The 27,428-nt window shown below is 43.4% G+C and overlaps 5 non-coding genes and 4 pseudogenes across 5 annotated transcripts; all 9 read right to left on the bottom strand.

Annotated features, from left to right (window-relative positions):
- Positions 1-749: 749 nt before the first annotated feature.
- LOC130349180 (U2 spliceosomal RNA) lies at positions 750-940 on the bottom strand. Its single transcript, XR_008886578.1, has one exon. It is a non-coding gene; the product is annotated as a U2 spliceosomal RNA (small nuclear RNA).
- Positions 941-3,038: 2,098 nt separating this feature from the next.
- Positions 3,039-3,225, bottom strand: LOC130349287 (U2 spliceosomal RNA). The gene has a single exon (XR_008886668.1). It is a non-coding gene; the product is annotated as a U2 spliceosomal RNA (small nuclear RNA).
- Positions 3,226-3,918: 693 nt separating this feature from the next.
- LOC130349310 (U2 spliceosomal RNA) lies at positions 3,919-4,078 on the bottom strand (annotated as a pseudogene).
- Positions 4,079-6,172: 2,094 nt separating this feature from the next.
- LOC130349179 (U2 spliceosomal RNA) lies at positions 6,173-6,363 on the bottom strand. The gene has a single exon (XR_008886577.1). It is a non-coding gene; the product is annotated as a U2 spliceosomal RNA (small nuclear RNA).
- A 2,104-nt stretch (positions 6,364-8,467) lies between these two features.
- LOC130349295 (U2 spliceosomal RNA) lies at positions 8,468-8,669 on the bottom strand (annotated as a pseudogene).
- Positions 8,670-15,853: 7,184 nt separating this feature from the next.
- Positions 15,854-16,070, bottom strand: LOC130349285 (U2 spliceosomal RNA; annotated as a pseudogene).
- Positions 16,071-23,258: 7,188 nt separating this feature from the next.
- On the bottom strand, positions 23,259-23,443 carry LOC130349289 (U2 spliceosomal RNA). Its single transcript, XR_008886669.1, has one exon. It is a non-coding gene; the product is annotated as a U2 spliceosomal RNA (small nuclear RNA).
- A 1,450-nt stretch (positions 23,444-24,893) lies between these two features.
- LOC130349321 (U2 spliceosomal RNA) lies at positions 24,894-25,029 on the bottom strand (annotated as a pseudogene).
- A 2,104-nt stretch (positions 25,030-27,133) lies between these two features.
- LOC130349178 (U2 spliceosomal RNA) lies at positions 27,134-27,324 on the bottom strand. Its single transcript, XR_008886576.1, has one exon. It is a non-coding gene; the product is annotated as a U2 spliceosomal RNA (small nuclear RNA).
- Positions 27,325-27,428: the final 104 nt, after the last annotated feature.

Raw genomic sequence — 27,428 nt, 5'->3', positions numbered from 1 at the left:
GGTTTAGATACAGTCTAAAGTATAGATCTCAAAGTCTGTGCACAGAATTTAGCAAGGGCCTCGCACCTTCTGATGCATCAGGTAGGTGCACAATAGCATAGCCTAACCCTCTGTACTTTGGTCTATATTGATGCGGGACATAGACAGCCAGCTGATGACCAATCCATTAGTGCAATGGATGGCTGGAAGCATTTGTCTTTGCCTTTGCAATACCACAGAAGCAATGCATGGTCAATGTACAGCAATGACACACCTGTGTGAACAGCCAGGAGACCCCCCCCCCCCCATGTTATGTTACATAGTTACATAGTTAGTACGGTCGAAAAAAGACATATGTCCATCAAGTTCAACCAGGGAATTAAGGGGTAGGGGTGTGGCGCGATATTGGGGAAGGGATGAGATTTTATATTTCTTCATAAGCATTAATCTTATTTTGTCAATTAGGAACATTCAGCACCCACCCGCTATCAAGGCAGCTGCCTATCATGTCATGCCCTACCTGCACAGGTGTGCTGGCTACTCAAATGATCCAATTAAGGAGGCCATTTAGTCAGCAGCAGCAGAAGTCCTGTGCCTGGACGCTCCAACAGCGGCCAGACACAAGCAGAAGCAGAAGCAGCAGAAGCAGCAGCAGCACCACCTTTTGTTTTTTGGCTGCAGCAGCAGCAAGGCCCACAGGGCTGGCTAGCTGGCTAGCCAGCAAGCAGGTAGCAATGAAAGTAGGAATCTTTCTTTTTAACCCTGTAAGGGGGTGGTGCACTGTACCCGAAGATACTGCCATATCGGGTCAATGCATAGGGCGACGGAAGCAAGCTTCGAAATCGGCCCCCGTTCTCAAAAATCCATTTAATATATGGTCCCCAGATAGGGGACGTATCAGATATTAAACTGATAAGAACAGATACTACACTTGATCTTAGCCAAAAGGCCGAGAAGCGATAACCGTGAAAGGGGCGGGCCCAACAAGGTGCCCTTCATGGGCACTATCACTGCTTGCTGTCAGGGAGGCTGCCAGACAATTTTCCATGCACACTCTGGGCTGGGGGCAGTCAACCACCAGTACACACAGCAGAACCTAAACCCATACCATTATTGCTAAGCAGCAAGACAGGGGCCCATTGCACTCCCACGGGGCCTTTTTAAATGCAATCCATAACCCGGATTTGCCAGGAACCCTTCTTACTCCTCCTACTTGCATGTGACACTGGGCTTAGGATCTGCATAGGAAACACACACACAAGCACACACCTACCTTTGTTGCCTGCAGATGCCTCCTTGGCTGTCCCCAAACGGTATCAAACCAACACCCACGGGAAGCTGTAAGCATAGAGGACATGCCTGCACCCCATTGGACTTACCTGTGTGGGTTAAACCCGGGTTATTTGACAACCTATGGCGGTGATGGTTCTGCTCAGGCAGAGCAGTGCTGATGCTCCTCATAAAGCTGTCGCTGCTGTGAAGGTTCTAGGTGACATCACAAATCCCTATGGTTACATACACAACAAAGCTGGGTTGTTGTTGTTTACACTCTGCAAGGCCTGTGGAAGTGAGTGACATCATAGCACTGTAGTTCTGAGGGTTCTAGATGGATGCAACAATCTCCTGTTGCTTCTATGAAGGCCATAATAGACGACATCACCAAACAGCTCCATAGTCACATACACAGCAAAGGAGAGATGTTGTTTACACTTAGTGATGTCAGTGGTATTGAGTGACATCACAGCACAGTGCTAAGGCTCCTGGGCCTGGACACAGCAGCGGCTGCAATATCTCAACGGAGAATACGTTTATATATATGTGTGTGTGTGCGCGTATATATATATATATATATATATATATATATATATATATATATATATTTCTCCGCCGAAATCACTTTTAAACCCATTTCCACCTTTTTTTCCCTTCTCTTCCTCTTACTTTTTTTCACGTTTTTTTAAGTTTTTCTCCTTTTCGCCTCTTTTCTGGGCGTATTATTCTTCTTTTTCTTCTTTTTTTTCGTCTAATGCATACCCCATCAGTGCAGCAATGCTTATTCAATACCGCCAGCAGATGGAGACACTGGGGGATAATTTTCTAAGGATTTATACTGATTTTTCCTGTCTGAATTTGTCGCACAGAAAGTTGCAGGCCAAATATGTGTGACATTTCTGCGACTTTAGCTTCTAGAGCATTTTTACAACATTATACATAGGTGCTGAATACATAAAAAGCGACTGTTCAGCGGCAGACAAGTCGCATCGGCTGAAAGTAGGCCAGAATGTCAGTCCATGTTGGAGCAGGTTTAGATACAGTCTAAAGTATAGATCTCAAAGTCTGTGCACAGAATTTAGCAAGGGCCTCGCACCTTCTGATGCATCAGGTAGGTGCACAATAGCATAGCCCAACCCTCTGTACTTTGGTCTATATTGATGCGGGACATAGACAGCCAGCTGATGACCAATCCATTAGTGCAATGGATGGCTGGAAGCATTTGTATTTGCCTTTGCAATACCACAGAAGCAATGCATGGTCAATGTACAGCAATGACACACCTGTGTGAACAGCCAGGAGACCCCCCCCCCCCCCCCCCATGTTATGTTACATAGTTACATAGTTAGTACGGTCGAAAAAAGACATATGTCCATCAAGTTCAACCAGGGAATTAAGGGGTAGGGGTGTGGCGCGATATTGGGGAAGGGATGAGATTTTATATTTCTTCATAAGCATTAATCTTATTTTGTCAATTAGGAACATTCAGCACCCACCCGCTATCAAGGCAGCTGCCTATCATGTCATGCCCTACCTGCACAGGTGTGCTGGCTACTCAAATGATCCAATTAAGGAGGCCATTTAGTCAGCAGCAGCAGAAGTCCTGTGCCTGGACGCTCCAACAGCGGCCAGACACAAGCAGAAGCAGAAGCAGCAGAAGCAGCAGCAGCAGCACCACCTTTTGTTTTTTGGCTGCAGCAGCAGCAAGGCCCACAGGGCTGGCTAGCTGGCTAGCCAGCAAGCAGGTAGCAATGAAAGTAGGAATCTTTCTTTTTAACCCTGTAAGGGGGTGGTGCACTGTACCCGAAGATACTGCCATATCGGGTCAATGCATAGGGCGACGGAAGCAAGCTTCGAAATCGGCCCCCGTTCTCAAAAATCCATTTAATATATGGTCCCCAGATAGGGGACGTATCAGATATTAAACTGATAAGAACAGATTTTTTTTTTTTTTTTTTTTTATCTAAAGCCGAGGAACGTGCTTTCGATTCACCCAAAGTGCAAGAAAAAGTGCAAACGTGTTACACTAAAAAAACGTGCACAAAGGATGCGGTCTATCGCAAGCCCTTCTCCGATAGGAGAGAGGCCCCCCAACAAACCTTACCCTTCGCCTCCGGACCAAAAGGTACCTGCGAGGTTCCAGGTTCGATGTCCCTTTTCGCCGAAGCTACTAGGGGACCACAAATGCTCCCGGCATCCCCCTTGGCGCTAGCCAAGGTATCTGCCCGCAGAGCCGATTACGGTAGGTACCCTGCCAAAGCAGGAGTACCCGGGGTGTTTGCAGGGAGGTGCGGAACCTAATGGCCACACACACCTCCCCTAGACCGCCAGGAGGGACACCCAGAAGGGCTACCGCATCCTGACAAATCCTGTGAACACACAACACGCAAAAAGTGACACAGTGAGACAAAAAAGAAATAAATAAGTGAATGTGTGCAGATATACTGCCCGGACATCCGGCCGGATCTATAAAAATTTCTCTGATCCTAGCCAGAAGGCCGGGAATCAAGAGGTGAGTGCCACAAGGTGAAGAGATTATGGTGCCCGTGCTTCAACCCAGTGAGTCTATTCTCCCAGTGAGTTTCGGCACCTCGGGGTCACCACTCCCCGAGGCACAAAAGTACCTCGGCTCTAGACCCTCTCAGCCTCATGGCGAGACCCGGAGGGAACAGGTCACATCGGGGCAGCCGTCGAGCTGATTCCTCAGAACCAGCCCCGGAAAGCCCTGGTACACCTGCATCCTCCATGCAGCACCCATCCCCACCAGCATGAAAACTGATAAGAACAGATACTACACTTGATCTTAGCCAAAAGGCCGAGAAGCGATAACCGTGAAAGGGGCGGGCCCAACAAGGTGCCCTTCATGGGCACTATCACTGCTTGCTGTCAGGGAGTCTGCCAGACAATTTTCCATGCACACTCTGGGCTGGGGGGCAGTCAACCACCAGTACACACAGCAGAACCTAAACCCATACCATTATTGCTAAGCAGCAAGACAGGGGCCCATTGCACTCCCACGGGGCCTTTTTAAATGCAATCCATAACCCGGATTTGCCAGGAACCCTTCTTACTCCTCCTACTTGCATGTGACACTGGGCTTAGGATCTGCATAGGAAACACACACACAAGCACACACCTACCTTTGTTGCCTGCAGATGCCTCCTTGGCTGTCCCCAAACGGTATCAAACCAACACCCACGGGAAGCTGTAAGCATAGAGGACATGCCTGCACCCCATTGGACTTACCTGTGTGGGTTAAACCCGGGTTATTTGACAACCTATGGCGGTGATGGTTCTGCTCAGGCAGAGCAGTGCTGATGCTCCTCATAAAGCTGTCGCTGCTGTGAAGGTTCTAGGTGACATCACAAATCCCTATGGTTACATACACAACAAAGCTGGGTTGTTGTTGTTTACACTCTGCAAGGCCTGTGGAAGTGAGTGACATCATAGCACTGTAGTTCTGAGGGTTCTAGATGGATGCAACAATCTCCTGTTGCTTCTATGAAGGCCATAATAGACGACATCACCAAACAGCTCCATAGTCACATACACAGCAAAGGAGAGATGTTGTTTACACCTAGTGATGTCAGTGGTATTGAGTGACATCACAGCACAGTGCTAAGGCTCCTGGGCCTGGACACAGCAGCGGCTGCAATATCTCAACGGAGAATACGTTTATATATATGTGTGTGTGTGCGCGTATATATATATATATATATATATATATATATATATATATATATATATTTCTCCGCCGAAATCACTTTTAAACCCATTTCCACCTTTTTTTCCCTTCTCTTCCTCTTACTTTTTTTTCACGTTTTTTTACGTTTTTCTCCTTTTCGCCTCTTTTCTGGGCGTATTATTCTTCTTTTTCTTCTTTTTTTTCGTCTAATGCATACCCCATCAGTGCAGCAATGCTTATTCAATACCGCCAGCAGATGGAGACACTGGGGGATAATTTTCTAAGGATTTATACTGATTTTTCCTGTCTGAATTTGTCGCACAGAAAGTTGCAGGCCAAATATGTGTGACATTTCTGCGACTTTAGCTTCTAGAGCATTTTTACAACATTATACATAGGTGCTGAATACATAAAAAGCGACTGTTCAGCGGCAGACAAGTCGCATCGGCTGAAAGTAGGCCAGAATGTCAGTCCATGTTGGAGCAGGTTTAGATACAGTCTAAAGTATAGATCTCAAAGTCTGTGCACAGAATTTAGCAAGGGCCTCGCACCTTCTGATGCATCAGGTAGGTGCACAATAGCATAGCCCAACCCTCTGTACTTTGGTCTATATTGATGCGGGACATAGACAGCCAGCTGATGACCAATCCATTAGTGCAATGGATGGCTGGAAGCATTTGTCTTTGCCTTTGCAATACCACAGAAGCAATGCATGGTCAATGTACAGCAATGACACACCTGTGTGAACAGCCAGGAGACCCCCCCCCCCCCCCATGTTATGTTACATAGTTACATAGTTAGTACGGTCGAAAAAAGACATATGTCCATCAAGTTCAACCAGGGAATTAAGGGGTAGGGGTGTGGCGCGATATTGGGGAAGGGATGAGATTTTATATTTCTTCATAAGCATTAATCTTATTTTGTCAATTAGGAACATTCAGCACCCACCCGCTATCAAGGCAGCTGCCTATCATGTCATGCCCTACCTGCACAGGTGTGCTGGCTACTCAAATGATCCAATTAAGGAGGCCATTTAGTCAGCAGCAGCAGAAGTCCTGTGCCTGGACGCTCCAACAGCGGCCAGACACAAGCAGAAGCAGAAGCAGCAGAAGCAGCAGCAGCACCACCTTTTGTTTTTTGGCTGCAGCAGCAGCAAGGCCCACAGGGCTGGCTAGCTGGCTAGCCAGCAAGCAGGTAGCAATGAAAGTAGGAATCTTTCTTTTTAACCCTGTAAGGGGGTGGTGCACTGTACCCGAAGATACTGCCATATCGGGTCAATGCATAGGGCGACGGAAGCAAGCTTCGAAATCGGCCCCCGTTCTCAAAAATCCATTTAATATATGGTCCCCAGATAGGGGACGTATCAGATATTAAACTGATAAGAACAGATACTACACTTGATCTTAGCCAAAAGGCCGAGAAGCGATAACCGTGAAAGGGGCGGGCCCAACAAGGTGCCCTTCATGGGCACTATCACTGCTTGCTGTCAGGGAGGCTGCCAGACAATTTTCCATGCACACTCTGGGCTGGGGGGCAGTCAACCACCAGTACACACAGCAGAACCTAAACCCATACCATTATTGCTAAGCAGCAAGACAGGGGCCCATTGCACTCCCACGGGGCCTTTTTAAATGCAATCCATAACCCGGATTTGCCAGGAACCCTTCTTACTCCTCCTACTTGCATGTGACACTGGGCTTAGGATCTGCATAGGAAACACACACACAAGCACACACCTACCTTTGTTGCCTGCAGATGCCTCCTTGGCTGTCCCCAAACGGTATCAAACCAACACCCACGGGAAGCTGTAAGCATAGAGGACATGCCTGCACCCCATTGGACTTACCTGTGTGGGTTAAACCCGGGTTATTTGACAACCTAACCTATGGCGGTGATGGTTCTGCTCAGGCAGAGCAGTGCTGATGCTCCTCATAAAGCTGTCGCTGCTGTGAAGGTTCTAGGTGACATCACAAATCCCTATGGTTACATACACAACAAAGCTGGGTTGTTGTTGTTTACACTCTGCAAGGCCTGTGGAAGTGAGTGACATCATAGCACTGTAGTTCTGAGGGTTCTAGATGGATGCAACAATCTCCTGTTGCTTCTATGAAGGCCATAATAGACGACATCACCAAACAGCTCCATAGTCACATACACAGCAAAGGAGAGATGTTGTTTACACCTAGTGATGTCAGTGGTATTGAGTGACATCACAGCACAGTGCTAAGGCTCCTGGGCCTGGACACAGCAGCGGCTGCAATATCTCAACGGAGAATACGTTTATATATATGTGTGTGTGTGCGCGTATATATATATATATATATATATATATATATATATATATATATATATATATATTTCTCCGCCGAAATCACTTTTAAACCCATTTCCACCTTTTTTTCCCTTCTCTTCCTCTTACTTTTTTTTCACGTTTTTTTACGTTTTTCTCCTTTTCGCCTCTTTTCTGGGCGTATTATTCTTCTTTTTCTTCTTTTTTTTCGTCTAATGCATACCCCATCAGTGCAGCAATGCTTATTCAATACCGCCAGCAGATGGAGACACTGGGGGATAATTTTCTAAGGATTTATACTGATTTTTCCTGTCTGAATTTGTCGCACAGAAAGTTGCAGGCCAAATATGTGTGACATTTCTGCGACTTTAGCTTCTAGAGCATTTTTACAACATTATACATAGGTGCTGAATACATAAAAAGCGACTGTTCAGCGACAGACAAGTCGCATCGGCTGAAAGTAGGCCAGAATGTCAGTCCATGTTGGAGCAGGTTTAGATACAGTCTAAAGTATAGATCTCAAAGTCTGTGCACAGAATTTAGCAAGGGCCTCGCACCTTCTGATGCATCAGGTAGGTGCACAATAGCATAGCCTAACCCTCTGTACTTTGGTCTATATTGATGCGGGACATAGACAGCCAGCTGATGACCAATCCATTAGTGCAATGGATGGCTGGAAGCATTTGTCTTTGCCTTTGCAATACCACAGAAGCAATGCATGGTCAATGTACAGCAATGACACACCTGTGTGAACAGCCAGGAGACCCCCCCCCCCCCCATGTTATGTTACATAGTTACATAGTTAGTACGGTCGAAAAAAGACATATGTCCATCAAGTTCAACCAGGGAATTAAGGGGTAGGGGTGTGGCGCGATATTGGGGAAGGGATGAGATTTTATATTTCTTCATAAGCATTAATCTTATTTTGTCAATTAGGAACATTCAGCACCCACCCGCTATCAAGGCAGCTGCCTATCATGTCATGCCCTACCTGCACAGGTGTGCTGGCTACTCAAATGATCCAATTAAGGAGGCCATTTAGTCAGCAGCAGCAGAAGTCCTGTGCCTGGACGCTCCAACAGCGGCCAGACACAAGCAGAAGCAGAAGCAGCAGAAGCAGCAGCAGCACCACCTTTTGTTTTTTGGCTGCAGCAGCAGCAAGGCCCACAGGGCTGGCTAGCTGGCTAGCCAGCAAGCAGGTAGCAATGAAAGTAGGAATCTTTCTTTTTAACCCTGTAAGGGGGTGGTGCACTGTACCCGAAGATACTGCCATATCGGGTCAATGCATAGGGCGACGGAAGCAAGCTTCGAAATCGGCCCCCGTTCTCAAAAATCCATTTAATATATGGTCCCCAGATAGGGGACGTATCAGATATTAAACTGATAAGAACAGATTTTTTTTTTTTTTTTTTTTTTTTTTTTTTTTCCTCAGTTACAGACTATTGTTTGGACGATCATCAGGTCACCTACCAAGACTCGTCACTTAAAACAATATCTGAAAAAACATCATACGGAAAAAACTAACTAAGGGAACCGAGTGCCAAGAAAAAGTGACCAAACAACAAAACAAAAAAACATGTCAAAAACAATCACAGAAATTGGTCAAAAACTTACAGCTTTCTCCTTTACGTACTTCTTATAAATTTTTCCATCGTGTATGCATCCAGATTTTCTCCGCTTCTTCTTCACCAATTCTCTTTTTGTCCAGTAGAAAGATAGTAAAAATCCTTCCTAAAAACAATCTTTTCAATTCCCTCGGAGAAATAACAACATTTTTAAAAACAAGCAAATTGCGTGAGTCCCATAAAACCTCTTTAAAAACAGAAAAAAGAATCCAATTAGTACGTGTATCTTCCTTTTTACTAAGATCTTGACCAATAAAAACTTTCTCAAAAGAAAAACTGTTATATCCAGTGAGTTGGATTAAAAACTTCTTTAAAAACATAAAAAATTCTTTTGCATAAAAACAGTCCCAATAAAGGTGCACTAAGTCTTCTCTACCTCCACAACCCTCTCTTGGGCATCTGTCACTTATTCTCAAACCTCTTCCATTTAAAAAAGATTGGGTTGGGAGGCAGCCATGAAAGGACATCCAACTAACGTCTTTTTGTCTGTTTGATAGTCCAATAACTTTAAAAAACTTCCAAATCTTCACAGACTGAGCATTAGTGCAGAATGGTACTTCATATAATCTCTCATTTTTCCTTATTTCTTGTTCTATTTTCTTTTTATCAGGTTCACCTAAAGAGCTCAAACCAAATTGATCATTGAAAGACCTGAGGAGCACATAGAAGGTAGGTATCACATGTGCTATGGGTCTCCTCAAATCCCTCTCACACCAGCCCCATTTGGAAAACAACCATCCTGCAAGGTATTTACTCATGTCTGCCGCCCTATTATTGCACTGTATCAATTTAAAAATTAAAAGAAAATAGTGCACCTTTAAAAACAGATCAATGTTTGGAAAGTTATATCCGCCCAAATTCATACTCTTCATCACTTCTTCTCTTCTCATTTTCTCCATCTTAGACCCCCAGAAGAACACAAAAAGCTTCCTTGTGACTCTCCTAGTCCATAACTTCCCTGGAGGAAGCACCATAGCCGTATACAAGAGAAGCGGTAGGATTACAGACTTAATGATAAGAACTTTCCCTTTAAGTGACAAGTTCCTTAACCTCCAGAAGGATAGCTTCTTCTCAATTTTACTGTCCAAAGTCTCATAACTTTTCTTTCCTTTGAGGTCTTTATCAAATATCACTCCTAGCACTTCAATGTCTTCTTTTTCCTTAACACCATCCACTACTATATTCTCTTGGTTCCCAAAACTGCATAATTGGCACTTCCCCCAGTTCACATTCATCCCAGCCACACAACAAAAAATCCTCACATGCAAATTTACTCTGTTGAGATCTGCTTGGGATGTACAAGTAAAAACCACATCGTCCATATAACTTAAAACCTTTAACTTACTACCATCACTACCTGGAATAAAAACACCACTCACACATTTATCTTTCTGCACATTCTTCAACAGGCCCTCTATAACGCATATAAACAGAATTGGGGAGAGTGGGCATCCCTGTCTGACTCCAGACAAGACATTAAAAGCAGGCCCCACATGCCCATTTACTAAAATCTGACTTGTCACCCCATGATAAAAACTCATAATAACAGATAATAACTTTTCTGGAATACCTAAGTGTTTTAAAGCAATGAACATAAAATCATGTGCAACCTTATCATAAGCCTTTTCGAAATCTATGGACTCAACAAACAGTGCATTCTTGTTAAAGTTACTGTAATAAATAGAGTCTCTTAAAAGCAATAAATTATCTGTTATTTTTCTTTTCGGTACTGCACAAACTTGGTATTCTCCCACAAGGTGGTCCACTACATCACTCAGTCTATTAGCCACAATCTTAGCAATTATCTTGTAGTCACAATTTAATAAAGTTATAGGTCTCCAATTTTTAAGATCTCTGCCATCACCTTTTTTATGAATTAATGTTATGACCCCTTTCTTCATAGATTCAGCTAAAACACCTGAGTTAAAAACATATTGCACCACCCGTGTAAACTCTTTACTTAAAATATTCCAGAACGCGGAATAAAACTCAGCGGGGAGACCATCACAGCCTGGTGTCTTCCCTTTGGCCATCTTATCCAGGGCCTGCTTGATCTCCCCTTCACTAACATCATCAATCAAAAAATCTACTTTTTCAACAGGAACATTATTCTCCAAAATATTACAATAATCATTCATCTCCGTCTCACTGGCTCTGCTCTTATTACTAAAGAGTGTCTCATAAAATCTGCCAATCTCCTTCACCATCTCCACTCCAAAAACTTCCCCCGTAGGGGTAAAAACAGATTTAAAAACACCTTTAGCATTAAAACATTTTTTAAAGAAATACCGTGTACACTGCTCATTTTCTTCTAGGTGCTGCACTTTAGACTTATATACAATATTCCTTCCCTTTTCCAACAACCTTTTTTTCATCTCCCCCTTCACCTTAACAATCTCATCCTCCACCTCCACACCAACACGTTTAAACTTATAGAGAGTCTCTAACCGGGATACAAGCCTTTCATCACTCCTCCTCTTCTCTTGTGCTCTCTTTATGCAAAACATCTTAAAGAAATTAGAAAACTCTCCTTTAGCCCATTCCCACCACACTAAGACATTACTAAAATCAGGTTGTTTAGAAACACAGGATAAAAACACATGATTAAAACCAGCCATTACTTCCTCATCTTCCAATAGACTTACATTTAATTTCCAGAGCCCCCTCCCAAAATGAAGGGACTCTGTGACACTTATCTCAGCCGACACCATCTTGTGGTCTGAGAAAGTTGACATCATTTGATTGCACCGGACCACCTTAATCCCATCAGAGACCAGGATGTAATCGATCCGGGATTTACAGCGGCCACTATCTGATATGTACGTATATCTTTCATCAGTGCTAACCATCAGTCCAACATCAGTAAAATGCAAGTCTTGAATAATTTGATTTAAAACATTGGAAGTAATATCAGTTCTAACCTCAGCAGAGCTCTCACGATCATTGACGGATCTAATGCAGTTAAAATCGCCAACAATAATAGTATCTTCACGACCAGGGATAAAAAACTTAAGGGACTCTAAAAAAGACAAACGTGCTTGTTTTTCTGCTGGAGCATACACATTAAAAATTCTCATCCTCTGGCCCAAAACCTCAAAAATTAAAACCATACAACGACCAGGTACTAAAGTTTGGCAATTTAAAACTTTAGTGTCCCTGTTTCGCAATAAAATCCCAACACCTTCATTTTTGTTTTCTGCACATGTGGACCAGAAGGACTGCCCACACTTCCACTCATTTGCATAAGGTGCTGACTTTATTGCACACTCCTGTAAACATATCACATCACTTCTAACATTCTCAAGAATATCAAAAATTGCAGCTCTCCTAATTTCAGACTCAATACTTCTTACATTAATAGTTGTTACAACCAAAGTCATAATAACTAGGAAAAGAAAACCAAATGCTTTAAAATCCATCTTAACTTAGAAATTAACATTTTGGCCTTCAACTTTCCTATGTAAACTTGCAAAACAATCAGGCGACCCTATGTTAGAGTCCCTGTCTATTTCATTATCACTACAAAGAACAAGGGCTTCCTGATCCTCAGACCAGCTCCCTGTCTTACACCTTTTATTCACAACCTGCACATCCTCATCTTCCTCCTCCTCTTCTTCCTTACTGCGAGAAACTCTCTGACCAGGTGTTAGAGATCTCTGAGATGACCCAACAACTTCCATTCCCTCCTCCTCCCCCACAATTGGGTTTGGACATTCAATATCATCCATAGCCTCTTCACTAGAAAGAACATCACCATACACTGTCTCAATTTTCTCCACCACTTTCACTTTTTTTGCTTTTTTCTTTTTCACCAAGGTAAATTCACCTCCCACACCTGTCTCCTCACCAGTCACAGCAGTGGAAACACCCTCCTCCCCTGACCTCTCCTGAGTGCTAATGTGCTCCACTATCACAGAACTTTCCTCAGCCACCTGTGCCACATTAACACTCACACTCACACTCTCACCAACTCCAGGAACAAACCTCCCTCCCCCTTTTTCTCTTTGTTCTCCTCTATTCCCAGCTGCATCAGCATAACTTCTCTTCTTTTTATACCACATATCACAGCCTCTTGCCAAATGTTCCTCACTTCCACAGATATCACATGTCTTCTTCTCTGTACAAATACTTGCTTCATGACCAGTTTTCCCACAATTTCTGCAACATTCTCCTTTCTCAGGGCAATAATCCTGCACATGGCCATAGGCATGGCACTTTCTACAATATTGCAACTGGCCTTCATAAAAGCAGAAACCTCTCTCTCCTCCGATAGAAAACACCTGTGGTATGCTCTTCCTTCCATCTTGCATTCCTTCATCTTTTTTAAATTTTACAATAAACTTTCTCTTACAATTAAAGTACCCAAACTTGTTCTTAAGTCTTCCTATAAATTTCACTTCCTCGCAATACCGGAACAAAAAGTTTGTAACCATTTCATCAGAAACCTTAGGATTATACATGTGGACAATTACTACCTTTGTTGTATTCATAAATAACGGTTCCACTTTAATCTTCTTCATTATAGCAGGCTCACTTTTCCTCTTCATTTCTTCAAGATCCATATAGACTCTCTGGCAAATCTCAGAACCACAAAAAGTAATATCATAAATTCCTTGCCTAGGAAAATCCTGTATAGCCAATACATTCCATACCTGTAGGTAATCAAGCTTGCGAAGAATCTCCACAACGATTTGGTCAAGTCCGATCGTCCCCCGGTGCTCGCCAGGAACGTAGATCCGCACCGTGTCCTCAAGTCCACGCGCCTTCTCGCTCATTTTTGCAGGTAAAACCCACGATCGCGGCTCAGCAACAATCCAGGGCCCCCCGTAAAGAGGGCCCCGATCACCACTCCTTTCAACCCAAACCACGCACAGAAATCCACACGTGATCTTAGCCAAAAGGCCGAGAAGCGATAACCGTGAAAGGGGCGGGCCCAACAAGGTGCCCTTCATGGGCACTATCACTGCTTGCTGTCAGGGAGGCTGCCAGACAATTTTCCATGCACACTCTGGGCTGGGGGGCAGTCAACCACCAGTACACACAGCAGAACCTAAACCCATACCATTATTGCTAAGCAGCAAGACAGGGGCCCATTGCACTCCCACGGGGCCTTTTTAAATGCAATCCATAACCCGGATTTGCCAGGAACCCTTCTTACTCCTCCTACTTGCATGTGACACTGGGCTTAGGATCTGCATAGGAAACACACACACAAGCACACACCTACCTTTGTTGCCTGCAGATGCCTCCTTGGCTGTCCCCAAACGGTATCAAACCAACACCCACGGGAAGCTGTAAGCATAGAGGACATGCCTGCACCCCATTGGACTTACCTGTGTGGGTTAAACCCGGGTTATTTGACAACCTATGGCGGTGATGGTTCTGCTCAGGCAGAGCAGTGCTGATGCTCCTCATAAAGCTGTCGCTGCTGTGAAGGTTCTAGGTGACATCACAAATCCCTATGGTTACATACACAACAAAGCTGGGTTGTTGTTGTTTACACTCTGCAAGGCCTGTGGAAGTGAGTGACATCATAGCACTGTAGTTCTGAGGGTTCTAGATGGATGCAACAATCTCCTGTTGCTTCTATGAAGGCCATAATAGACGACATCACCAAACAGCTCCATAGTCACATACACAGCAAAGGAGAGATGTTGTTTACACCTAGTGATGTCAGTGGTATTGAGTGACATCACAGCACAGTGCTAAGGCTCCTGGGCCTGGACACAGCAGCGGCTGCAATATCTCAACGGAGAATACGTTTATATATATGTGTGTGTGTGCGCGTATATATATATATATATATATATATATATATATATATATATTCTCCGCCGAAATCACTTTTAAACCCATTTCCACCTTTTTTTCCCTTCTCTTCCTCTTACTTTTTTTTCACGTTTTTTTACGTTTTTCTCCTTTTCGCCTCTTTTCTGGGCGTATTATTCTTCTTTTTCTTCTTTTTTTTCGTCTAATGCATACCCCATCAGTGCAGCAATGCTTATTCAATACCGCCAGCAGATGGAGACACTGGGGGATAATTTTCTAAGGATTTATACTGATTTTTCCTGTCTGAATTTGTCGCACAGAAAGTTGCAGGCCAAATATGTGTGACATTTCTGCGACTTTAGCTTCTAGAGCATTTTTACAACATTATACATAGGTGCTGAATACATAAAAAGCGACTGTTCAGCGACAGACAAGTCGCATCGGCTGAAAGTAGGCCAGAATGTCAGTCCATGTTGGAGCAGGTTTAGATACAGTCTAAAGTATAGATCTCAAAGTCTGTGCACAGAATTTAGCAAGGGCCTCGCACCTTCTGATGCATCAGGTAGGTGCACAATAGCATAGCCTAACCCTCTGTACTTTGGTCTATATTGATGCGGGACATAGACAGCCAGCTGATGACCAATCCATTAGTGCAATGGATGGCTGGAAGCATTTGTCTTTGCCTTTGCAATACCACAGAAGCAATGCATGGTCAATGTACAGCAATGACACACCTGTGTGAACAGCCAGGAGACCCCCCCCCCCCCCCATGTTATGTTACATAGTTACATAGTTAGTACGGTCGAAAAAAGACATATGTCCATCAAGTTCAACCAGGGAATTAAGGGGTAGGGGTGTGGCGCGATATTGGGGAAGGGATGAGATTTTATATTTCTTCATAAGCATTAATCTTATTTTGTCAATTAGGAACATTCAGCACCCACCCGCTATCAAGGCAGCTGCCTATCATGTCATGCCCTACCCTGCACAGGTGTGCTGGCTACTCAAATGATCCAATTAAGGAGGCCATTTAGTCAGCAGCAGCAGAAGTCCTGTGCCTGGACGCTCCAACAGCGGCCAGACACAAGCAGAAGCAGAAGCAGCAGAAGCAGCAGCAGCACCACCTTTTGTTTTTTGGCTGCAGCAGCAGCAAGGCCCACAGGGCTGGCTAGCTGGCTAGCCAGCAAGCAGGTAGCAATGAAAGTAGGAATCTTTCTTTTTAACCCTGTAAGGGGGTGGTGCACTGTACCCGAAGATACTGCCATATCGGGTCAATGCATAGGGCGACGGAAGCAAGCTTCGAAATCGGCCCCCGTTCTCAAAAATCCATTTAATATATGGTCCCCAGATAGGGGACGTATCAGATATTAAACTGATAAGAACAGATTTTTTTTTTTTTTTTTTTTTTTTTTTTTTTTTTTCCTCAGTTACAGACTATTGTTCAAGCGATCATCAGGTCACCTACCAAAACTCATCACTTCTAAACAAAGTCTGAAAAAACATCATGCGGAAAAATATCTCAATAAGAAAACTATAAGAGAAGCACAAATTCAAAACCTTGATCAGGATACTTACAACTTTCTCCATTCCTTGTATCTCCAAATCTTTTCAGCCTCTTCCTCTCCCATTCTCTTCTTGTCAAATAGAAAAATAATAAACAACCTTCCAAAAAAAAGTCTCTTCAACTCCCTTGGAGAAATATACACATTTTTAAAAACAAGCAGGTTTCTAGAATCCCATAAAACTTCTTTAAAAACAGAAAATACAATCCAGCTTTCACGTGTGTCCTCTCTCTTGCTAAAATCCTGACCAATAAAAATCTTCTCAAAATTAAAATCAACATATCCCGTGATTGCAGAAAAAAACCTCTGTAGAAGCATAAAAAATTCTCTTGCATAAAAACAGTTCCAAAATAAGTGCACTGTATCCTCCCTGCCTCCACAACCCTCTCTTGGACATTTCTCGCTCACTCTTATTCCTCGTCCATTCAGGAAAGCTCTGGTTGGGAGGCAGCCATGAAAAGTCATCCAGTTTACATCTCTCTGTCTATTCGATAATCCTCTAACATTAAAAAGATTCCAGATCTTCACAGACTGAGCAGTAGTGCAGAATGGTACTTCATATAATCTCTCATTTTTTCTTATTTCATTTTCAATTTTCTTTTTCTCAGGTTTTCCCAGGGAACTCAAACCAAATTGATCACTGAAAGACCCGAGAACCACATAGAAGGTAGGTATAACTTGCGCTATTGGTCTCCTCAGATCCTTCTCACACCAGCCCCATTTGGAAAACAACCATCCTGCCAAATACCTGCTCATGTCTGCCACCCAATTATTGCACTGAGACACTTTATAAATTAAAAGAAAGTAATGAGTCTTTAAAAACAGATTAATATCCGGGAAATTATATCCGCCTTTCTTCACGCTCTTCATCACTTCCTCCCTCTTCATCTTTTCCATCTTTGAACCCCAGAAAAAAATAAACAACTTCCTTGTCATCCTTCTGGTCCATAATTTGCCGGGTGGGAAAACCATTGCAGTATATAATAGTAGTGGCAAAATTACTGCCTTTAAAATCAGAACTTTACCTTTAAGGGACAAGTTTCTCAATTTCCAAAAAGATAATTTCTTCTCTATCTTCTCCTCCAACTTCTCATAACTTTTCCCTCCTTTTAGATTTTTTTCAAAAACAACCCCTAACACTTCAATATCTTCCTTCTCATCCACGCCATCCACCACCACTTTTCCTTGCTTTCCAAAATTACTCAATTGGCACTTCCCCCAATTGACTTTCATACCAGCAATACAACAAAAAATCTTTACATGCAAATTCACTCTATTAAGATCAGCTTGGGAAGTGCAAGTAAAAACCACATCATCCATGTAACTTAAAACCTTCAAATTCCTTCCATTACTTCCCGGGATAAAAACACCACTCACACATTTGTCCTTCTGTACATTTTTGAGCAAGGCCTCAATGACACAAATGAATAAAATTGGGGAGAGTGGGCATCCCTGTCGTACTCCTGATAAAATATTAAAACCCGGCCCCACATGTCCATTGACTAAAATCTGACTTGTTGCCCCATAATAAAAACTTTTAATCACAAACAGTAGCTTCTCAGGAATACCCATATGCTTTAAAACCATAAACATAAAATCATGAGCAACTCTGTCATAAGCTTTTTCAAAATCAATGGATTCCACAAAAAGTGCATTCTTATTAAAATTACTATAATAAATAGAGTCTCTTAAAACTAATAAATTATCAGTTATTCTCCTATTTGGCACTGCACAAACTTGGTATTCTCCAACAAGGTGCTCAACTATGTCACTCATCCTGTTCGCCACAATCTTTGCAATGATCTTATAATCTGTATTCAATAATGTGATCGGCCTCCAGTTTTTCAAATCTCTTTCATCACCTTTCTTATGTATCAAGGTAATAACTCCTTTCTTCATAGACTCCGCTAAAATACCTGAGTTAAAAACATATTGCACCACCCGTGTAAAATCTTGCTTTAAAATATGCCAAAAAACTGAATAAAACTCAAAGGGGAGGCCATCACAGCCCGGTGTCTTCCCTTTCGCTGTCTTGTCCAGAGCCTGCTTGATCTCCCCTTCACAAACTTCCTCAATTAAAAATGCACTTTTTCCTTCAGGGACATTATTCTCTAAAATATTACAATAATCATTCATCTCCGTCTCACTGGCTCTGCTCTTATTACTAAAAAGTGTTTCATAAAATCTGCCAATCTCCTTCACCATCTCATCACCAACAACTTCCCCTGTAGGAGTTAAAACAGACTTAAAAACACCCCCAGCATTAAAACATTTTTTAAAGAAATATCTTGTACATTGTTCATTTTCCTCCAAATGTTGAACTTTGGATTTAAAAACAATATTTCTACCTCTTTCCAACAACCTGTTCTTCATCTCAATTTTCACCTTCTCAATTTCCTCCTCCACCTCCACACCAACATGTTTAAACTTAAAGAGAGTTTCTAAACGTGAGATAAGCCTTTCATAACCCCTCCTCTTTTCTTGTGCCCTCCTTATGCAAATGAACTTAAAATACTTAGCAAACTCACTTTTTGCCCAATCCCACCAAGCTAAAACATTACTAAAAACAGATTGTTTAGAAGTACAAGATAAAAAAAAATCTTTAAAACCGGCCATTACTTCTTCATCTTCTAATAGACTTACATTTAATTTCCAGAGCCCTCTACCAAAATGAAAGGACTCTGCAATACTTATTTCTGCCGACACCATCTTATGATCTGAGAAAGTTGACATCATTTGATTGCACCGGACCACCTTAATCCCCTCAGAGACAAGAATGTAATCAATCCGGGATTTACAGCGGCCACTATCTGATATATAGGTGTATCTTTCATCAGTGCTAACCATCAGTCCCACATCAGAATAATGTAAGTCTTGTATAATTTGGTTTAAAACATTTGAAGTAATATCAGTTCTAACCTTAGCAGAGCTCTCACGATCATTGACGGATCTAATGCAGTTAAAATCACCAACAATAATAGTACCATCACGACCAGGAATAAAAAGTTTAAGAGACTCTAAAAATAACACACGTGCCTGTTTTTCTGCTGGCGCATATACATTAAAAACTCTCATTCTCTGGCCTAAAAACTCAAAATTTAAAACCATACAACGACCTGGTACTAAAACTTGGCAATTTAAAACTTTAATGTCCCTGTTACACAATAAAATCCCCACACCTTCATTTTTATTCTCTGTGCATGTAGACCAAAAAGACTGCCCTCTCTTCCATTCATCTACATAAGGTGCAGACTTAATTGCACACTCCTGTAAACAAAATATATCTCCCTTCACATTCTCCAAAAAATCAAAAACTGCTGCTCTTCTGATGGTTGTTCCTATACTCCGAACATTAAGAGTAGCCACAACCAATGCCATTAAAAAGGAAAGAAGGCAATCCCTTTTCTTAACATCCATTTTAACTAGAAGTTAGTATTCTGACCTTCAACCTTCCTTAGCAGCATCCCATAGCAATCAGGCGACCCCACTTGAGAGTCCCTGTCCATCATTTTCTCACCTCCATACACAGGATCCGTCTGATCCCCTGACCAACTCCCTTTCTTACACCTTTTACTTTTACCTTGAAAGCCTCCATTTGCATCTTCATCTTCATCTTCCCCCTCCTCCTCCTCCTTCTCCTCCTCTTCAGATGTTACATTCTCCTCCCCACTAATCACCCTCTGCCCAGGTGTTAGGGATCTCTCACTCTCATTCTCCTGAAACTCCATCCCCTCCTCCTCCCCCACCACTGGGTTTGGGCATTCAAAATCCTCAATTGTTTCTTCACATGGGGGAACCTCCCTACACACAGTCTCCACACTCTCCACCACTTTCTCTTTTTTCCCTTTACGTGCTTTCTTCTTACTGACCTCAGTAAACTCTTCACCAACACCAGTCTCCTCACAATGCACACCAGTGGAGTCACCCTCCTCCCCTTTTCCAGATTTTTCCTGAGTATTCATGTGCTGCACTGTCACACCTGCTGCACTCCCTTTTACAGAGTTCTCGTCAATCACCTGAGTCACCTCAGCATTCACACCAAAAACACGTGGAAATGGCCTTTCTCCTCTTTCCTCTCTTCTATTTCCTGCTGCGTCAGCATAGCTCATTTTCTTTCTATACCATAAACTGCATCCTCTAGCCAAATGCTCCTCACTACCACAGATATCACACGTTTTCTTCTCAGTACATTCACCCGAGTTGTGACCTGATTTCCCACAATTCCTACAGCATACTCCTTGCTCAGGGCAAGACTCCTGTACATGTCCATAAGCGTGACAACGTCTACAGTACTGCAACTGTCCTTCATAAAAACAAAAACCTCTTTCTCCTCCAATAGAAAATACCTGTGGTATACTCTTCCTTCCCTCTTCCATTCCTTCGTCCTTTTTAAATTTTACAACAAATTTCCTTTTACAATTAAAGTACCCATGTCTGTTCTTGAGTCTTCCAAGAAATTTAACTTCATCACAATATCGGTACAAAAAATTGGTCACCATCTCATCCGAAACCTTCGGGTTGTACATATGGACTATAACAACCTTAGACATATTCATGAATAATGGCTCCACTTTCACCTTACTCATTATAGCTGGCTCATTCCTCCTCTTCATCACTTCTAAGTCCATGTAGACCCTCTGGCAAACCTCAGAATCATAAAAGGTTATATCGTAAATCCCTTGCCTAGGGAAGTCTTGCATAGCGATTACATGCCATACCTGAAGGTACTGGAGCTTGCGAAGAATCTCCAGCACAACTTGATCCAATCCAATCGTCCCCCGGTGTTCGCCAGGAACGTAAATCCGCACCGTATCCTCGAGTCCTCGAGTCCTCTCTCCGCTCATTTTTGCAGGTTAAGATACCCACTATCGCAACCCAGTAACAATCCAGGGCCCCCCGCAAAAGAGGGCCCCGATCACCACCCCTTCCGACTCCTACCCTGCCCGGTAAACCGCACAGGATCGAAGCCAAAAGGCCGAGAAGCGATAACCGTGAAAGGGGCGGGCCCAACAAGGTGCCCTTCATGGGCACTATCACTGCTTGCTGTCAGGGAGGCTGCCAGACAATTTTCCATGCACACTCTGGGCTGGGGGGCAGTCAACCACCAGTACACACAGCAGAACCTAAACCCATACCATTATTGCTAAGCAGCAAGACAGGGGCCCATTGCACTCCCACGGGGCCTTTTTAAATGCAATCCATAACCCGGATTTGCCAGGAACCCTTCTTACTCCTCCTACTTGCATGTGACACTGGGCTTAGGATCTGCATAGGAAACACACACACAAGCACACACCTACCTTTGTTGCCTGCAGATGCCTCCTTGGCTGTCCCCAAACGGTATCAAACCAACACCCACGGGAAGCTGTAAGCATAGAGGACATGCCTGCACCCCATTGGACTTACCTGTGTGGGTTAAACCCGGGTTATTTGACAACCTATGGCGGTGATGGTTCTGCTCAGGCAGAGCAGTGCTGATGCTCCTCATAAAGCTGTCGCTGCTGTGAAGGTTCTAGGTGACATCACAAATCCCTATGGTTACATACACAACAAAGCTGGGTTGTTGTTGTTTACACTCTGCAAGGCCTGTGGAAGTGAGTGACATCATAGCACTGTAGTTCTGAGGGTTCTAGATGGATGCAACAATCTCCTGTTGCTTCTATGAAGGCCATAATCGACGACATCACCAAACAGCTCCATAGTCACATACACAGCAAAGGAGAGATGTTGTTTACACCTAGTGATGTCAGTGGTATTGAGTGACATCACAGCACAGTGCTAAGGCTCCTGGGCCTGGACACAGCAGCGGCTGCAATATCTCAACGGAGAATACGTTTATATATATGTGTGTGTGTGCGCGTATATATATATATATATATATATATATATATATATATATATATATATATATTTCTCCGCCGAAATCACTTTTAAACCCATTTCCACCTTTTTTTCCCTTCTCTTCCTCTTACTTTTTTTTCACGTTTTTTTACGTTTTTCTCCTTTTCGCCTCTTTTCTGGGCGTATTATTCTTCTTTTTCTTCTTTTTTTTCGTCTAATGCATACCCCATCAGTGCAGCAATGCTTATTCAATACCGCCAGCAGATGGAGACACTGGGGGATAATTTTCTAAGGATTTATACTGATTTTTCCTGTCTGAATTTGTCGCACAGAAAGTTGCAGGCCAAATATGTGTGACATTTCTGCGACTTTAGCTTCTAGAGCATTTTTACAACATTATACATAGGTGCTGAATACATAAAAAGCGACTGTTCAGCGACAGACAAGTCGCATCGGCTGAAAGTAGGCCAGAATGTCAGTCCATGTTGGAGCAGGTTTAGATACAGTCTAAAGTATAGATCTCAAAGTCTGTGCACAGAATTTAGCAAGGGCCTCGCACCTTCTGATGCATCAGGTAGGTGCACAATAGCATAGCCTAACCCTCTGTACTTTGGTCTATATTGATGCGGGACATAGACAGCCAGCTGATGACCAATCCATTAGTGCAATGGATGGCTGGAAGCATTTGTCTTTGCCTTTGCAATACCACAGAAGCAATGCATGGTCAATGTACAGCAATGACACACCTGTGTGAACAGCCAGGAGACCCCCCCCCCCCCCATGTTATGTTACATAGTTACATAGTTAGTACGGTCGAAAAAAGACATATGTCCATCAAGTTCAACCAGGGAATTAAGGGGTAGGGGTGTGGCGCGATATTGGGGAAGGGATGAGATTTTATATTTCTTCATAAGCATTAATCTTATTTTGTCAATTAGGAACATTCAGCACCCACCCGCTATCAAGGCAGCTGCCTATCATGTCATGCCCTACCTGCACAGGTGTGCTGGCTACTCAAATGATCCAATTAAGCAGGCCATTTAGTCAGCAGCAGCAGAAGTCCTGTGCCTGGACGCTCCAACAGCGGCCAGACACAAGCAGAAGCAGAAGCAGCAGAAGCAGCAGCAGCACCACCTTTTGTTTTTTGGCTGCAGCAGCAGCAAGGCCCACAGGGCTGGCTAGCCAGCAAGCAGGTAGCAATGAAAGTAGGAATCTTTCTTTTTAACCCTGTAAGGGGGTGGTGCACTGTACCCGAAGATACTGCCATATCGGGTCAATGCATAGGGCGACGGAAGCAAGCTTCGAAATCGGCCCCCGTTCTCAAAAATCCATTTAATATATGGTCCCCAGATAGGGGACGTATCAGATATTAAACTGATAAGAACAGATTTTTTTTTTTAGTTAACCCTCAGAACTCCATCAGAGCTCTAAGATCTTATTTGAGCTTGATTTTTTGTTCATCATCAGGAAAACCCGTTTTTCTTTATTTCTTTATCTCTTTTTTTTTTTTTTTTTTTAAACAATAAAAGAAACCATATTTAAAACATAAAAAAATTATCAAACCAAAACTAACCATACTATAATTCTATAATTTCTTAAAGAAAAATTACCCAAATGTCATTCCTCTTCTCCATGCAAAGACCATCAAGAAGTCTAAGAAACCACAAGTTATAGATCCACTCAGCATCTCACTTTTGGCTGGAATCGCCAGCCACGCTGGAACCTTGTATGTTTCCACAAATCTATCTATATCTGCGTGAAAGGAACAATAGACTTTATCCCTTGCTTCATTGACTTTGATTCCCAATCTTTCTTTCAGATTTCCCAAATCCTCGTCAAAGGCTTTTTTTTCTTTTTTTGACACACTCTTGAAGACAACATCAAGAGAGCCTCCATACTCTACCGATACATATTCTTCTTCATTTTCTTTCCTTTTCTTCTCCTCCATCACTTTCCTGGTTGGAGTTTCCTCCTCTTCAGGTTCTTCCCTCACATCAGTTTCCTCCTCCCTACTTCGTTTCATAACCTCCTTTTTCTTCTTCTTCTTCTTAGGACACATTACTGCCAGGTGTCCCTCATCACCACATAGATGACACTTTTTCTTCACCTTACATGCTTCTGGCTCATGGCCTTCTTCTTGGCATTTATAGCACCAAACAATATCACAAAAATCTTTCCTATGGCCATACCTTTTACACTTTCGACAAAAGTCGTCCATGCCTGAAAAGAACAGGTCCCCATTTACTGGGCCAATCTTAAAACGCCCTGGGGGATAAATTAGCTTTCCATCAGGTGTTTTCTGAAACTTCACTTGAAATTTCCACTTTGTCGTCCAAAGTCCATATTGATTATAGATCTTGCCTTTTGGCTTCACCTCCTCACAGAATCTAGAAAGGAACAGAACAATCTCTTCTTCTGTGATATACGGACTGTACATCCTCACAGTTATAAGTCTTTCCCGAGTCGGGAAATGGGGAGTAATCTCTACCCCTCCCAACTTAGGGTGCGACTTCCACAGCAATGCTTTATTGCAGAACACACCATAGTCCTCCTCCGAAACCAGAACCACATCATAGACTCCATTTCTTGGAAATTCCAGCATCGATAATATCTGGTCCTTCCTCAGCTCAAAAAACTGGAACAAAATCTCCTCCACCACGAAGAATAAACCTCTCTCCTTCTTTCCAGCATCCAAAAGAGTAATTCGGACTCCATTTCGTAGTCTGGCGTAGCTAGGTACACCTCCAGCAGGCTCTCCTTTCTTGCCAGCCTCCTCCATCGCAGAAAAAACACCTCCCCTACTGCAGGCAGGTAGGTAGGTAGGTGGTGATCGCTCCTCGTTGCCCGGGGACTAAGCCGCCACCCTGATGTCAGCAAGGGGGTTTAGTCCCACCATATAGATGGGACGATCCCCCAGGGAAAAGGAGCGGGTACCCCGGGCTCCTTCCAGCCAGATCAAGCAAGCATATACTACACTTGATCTTAGCCAAAAGGCCGAGAAGCGATAACCGTGAAAGGGGCGGGCCCAACAAGGTGCCCTTCATGGGCACTATCACTGCTTGCTGTCAGGGAGGCTGCCAGACAATTTTCCATGCACACTCTGGGCTGGGGGGCAGTCAACCACCAGTACACACAGCAGAACCTAAACCCATACCATTATTGCTAAGCAGCAAGACAGGGGCCCATTGCACTCCCACGGGGCCTTTTTAAATGCAATCCATAACCCGGATTTGCCAGGAACCCTTCTTACTCCTCCTACTTGCATGTGACACTGGGCTTAGGATCTGCATAGGAAACACACACACAAGCACACACCTACCTTTGTTGCCTGCAGATGCCTCCTTGGCTGTCCCCAAACGGTATCAAACCAACACCCACGGGAAGCTGTAAGCATAGAGGACATGCCTGCACCCCATTGGACTTACCTGTGTGGGTTAATCCCGGGTTATTTGACAACCTATGGCGGTGATGGTTCTGCTCAGGCAGAGCAGTGCTGATGCTCCTCATAAAGCTGTCGCTGCTGTGAAGGTTCTAGGTGACATCACAAATCCCTATGGTTACATACACAACAAAGCTGGGTTGTTGTTGTTTACACTCTGCAAGGCCTGTGGAAGTGAGTGACATCATAGCACTGTAGTTCTGAGGGTTCTAGATGGATGCAACAATCTCCTGTTGCTTCTATGAAGGCCATAATAGACGACATCACCAAACAGCTCCATAGTCACATACACAGCAAAGGAGAGATGTTGTTTACACCTAGTGATGTCAGTGGTATTGAGTGACATCACAGCACAGTGCTAAGGCTCCTGGGCCTGGACACAGCAGCGGCTGCAATATCTCAACGGAGAATACGTTTATATATATGTGTGTGTGTGCGCGTATATATATATATATATATATATATATATATATATATATATATATATATTTCTCCGCCGAAATCACTTTTAAACCCATTTCCACCTTTTTTTCCCTTCTCTTCCTCTTACTTTTTTTTCACGTTTTTTTACGTTTTTCTCCTTTTCGCCTCTTTTCTGGGCGTATTATTCTTCTTTTTCTTCTTTTTTTTCGTCTAATGCATACCCCATCAGTGCAGCAATGCTTATTCAATACCGCCAGCAGATGGAGACACTGGGGGATAATTTTCTAAGGATTTATACTGATTTTTCCTGTCTGAATTTGTCGCACAGAAAGTTGCAGGCCAAATATGTGTGACATTTCTGCGACTTTAGCTTCTAGAGCATTTTTACAACATTATACATAGGTGCTGAATACATAAAAAGCGACTGTTCAGCGACAGACAAGTCGCATCGGCTGAAAGTAGGCCAGAATGTCAGTCCATGTTGGAGCAGGTTTAGATACAGTCTAAAGTATAGATCTCAAAGTCTGTGCACAGAATTTAGCAAGGGCCTCGCACCTTCTGATGCATCAGGTAGGTGCACAATAGCATAGCCTAACCCTCTGTACTTTGGTCTATATTGATGCGGGACATAGACAGCCAGCTGATGACCAATCCATTAGTGCAATGGATGGCTGGAAGCATTTGTCTTTGCCTTTGCAATACCACAGAAGCAATGCATGGTCAATGTACAGCAATGACACACCTGTGTGAACAGCCAGGAGACCCCCCCCCCCCCCATGTTATGTTACATAGTTACATAGTTAGTACGGTCGAAAAAAGACATATGTCCATCAAGTTCAACCAGGGAATTAAGGGGTAGGGGTGTGGCGCGATATTGGGGAAGGGATGAGATTTTATATTTCTTCATAAGCATTAATCTTATTTTGTCAATTAGGAACATTCAGCACCCACCCGCTATCAAGGCAGCTGCCTATCATGTCATGCCCTACCTGCACAGGTGTGCTGGCTACTCAAATGATCCAATTAAGGAGGCCATTTAGTCAGCAGCAGCAGAAGTCCTGTGCCTGGACGCTCCAACAGCGGCCAGACACAAGCAGAAGCAGAAGCAGCAGAAGCAGCAGAAGCAGCAGAAGCACCACCTTTTGTTTTTTGGCTGCAGCAGCAGCAAGGCCCACAGGGCTGGCTAGCTGGCTAGCCAGCAAGCAGGTAGCAATGAAAGTAGGAATCTTTCTTTTTAACCCTGTAAGGGGGTGGTGCACTGTACCCGAAGATACTGCCATATCGGGTCAATGCATAGGGCGACGGAAGCAAGCTTCGAAATCGGCCCCCGTTCTCAAAAATCCATTTAATATATGGTCCCCAGATAGGGGACGTATCAGATATTAAACTGATAAGAACAGATACTACACTTGATCTTAGCCAAAAGGCCGAGAAGCGATAACCGTGAAAGGGTCGGGCCCAACAAGGTGCCCTTCATGGGCACTATCACTGCTTGCTGTCAGGGAGGCTGCCAGACAATTTTCCATGCACACTCTGGGCTGGG

The sequence above is a fragment of the Hyla sarda genome, unplaced genomic scaffold (assembly GCF_029499605.1).
Source record: "Hyla sarda isolate aHylSar1 unplaced genomic scaffold, aHylSar1.hap1 scaffold_91, whole genome shotgun sequence".
Classification (NCBI taxonomy): domain Eukaryota; kingdom Metazoa; phylum Chordata; class Amphibia; order Anura; family Hylidae; genus Hyla; species Hyla sarda.
The sequence above is the reverse complement of the archived record's forward strand: the minus strand, read 5'-3'. Positions and strand labels throughout refer to the sequence as shown.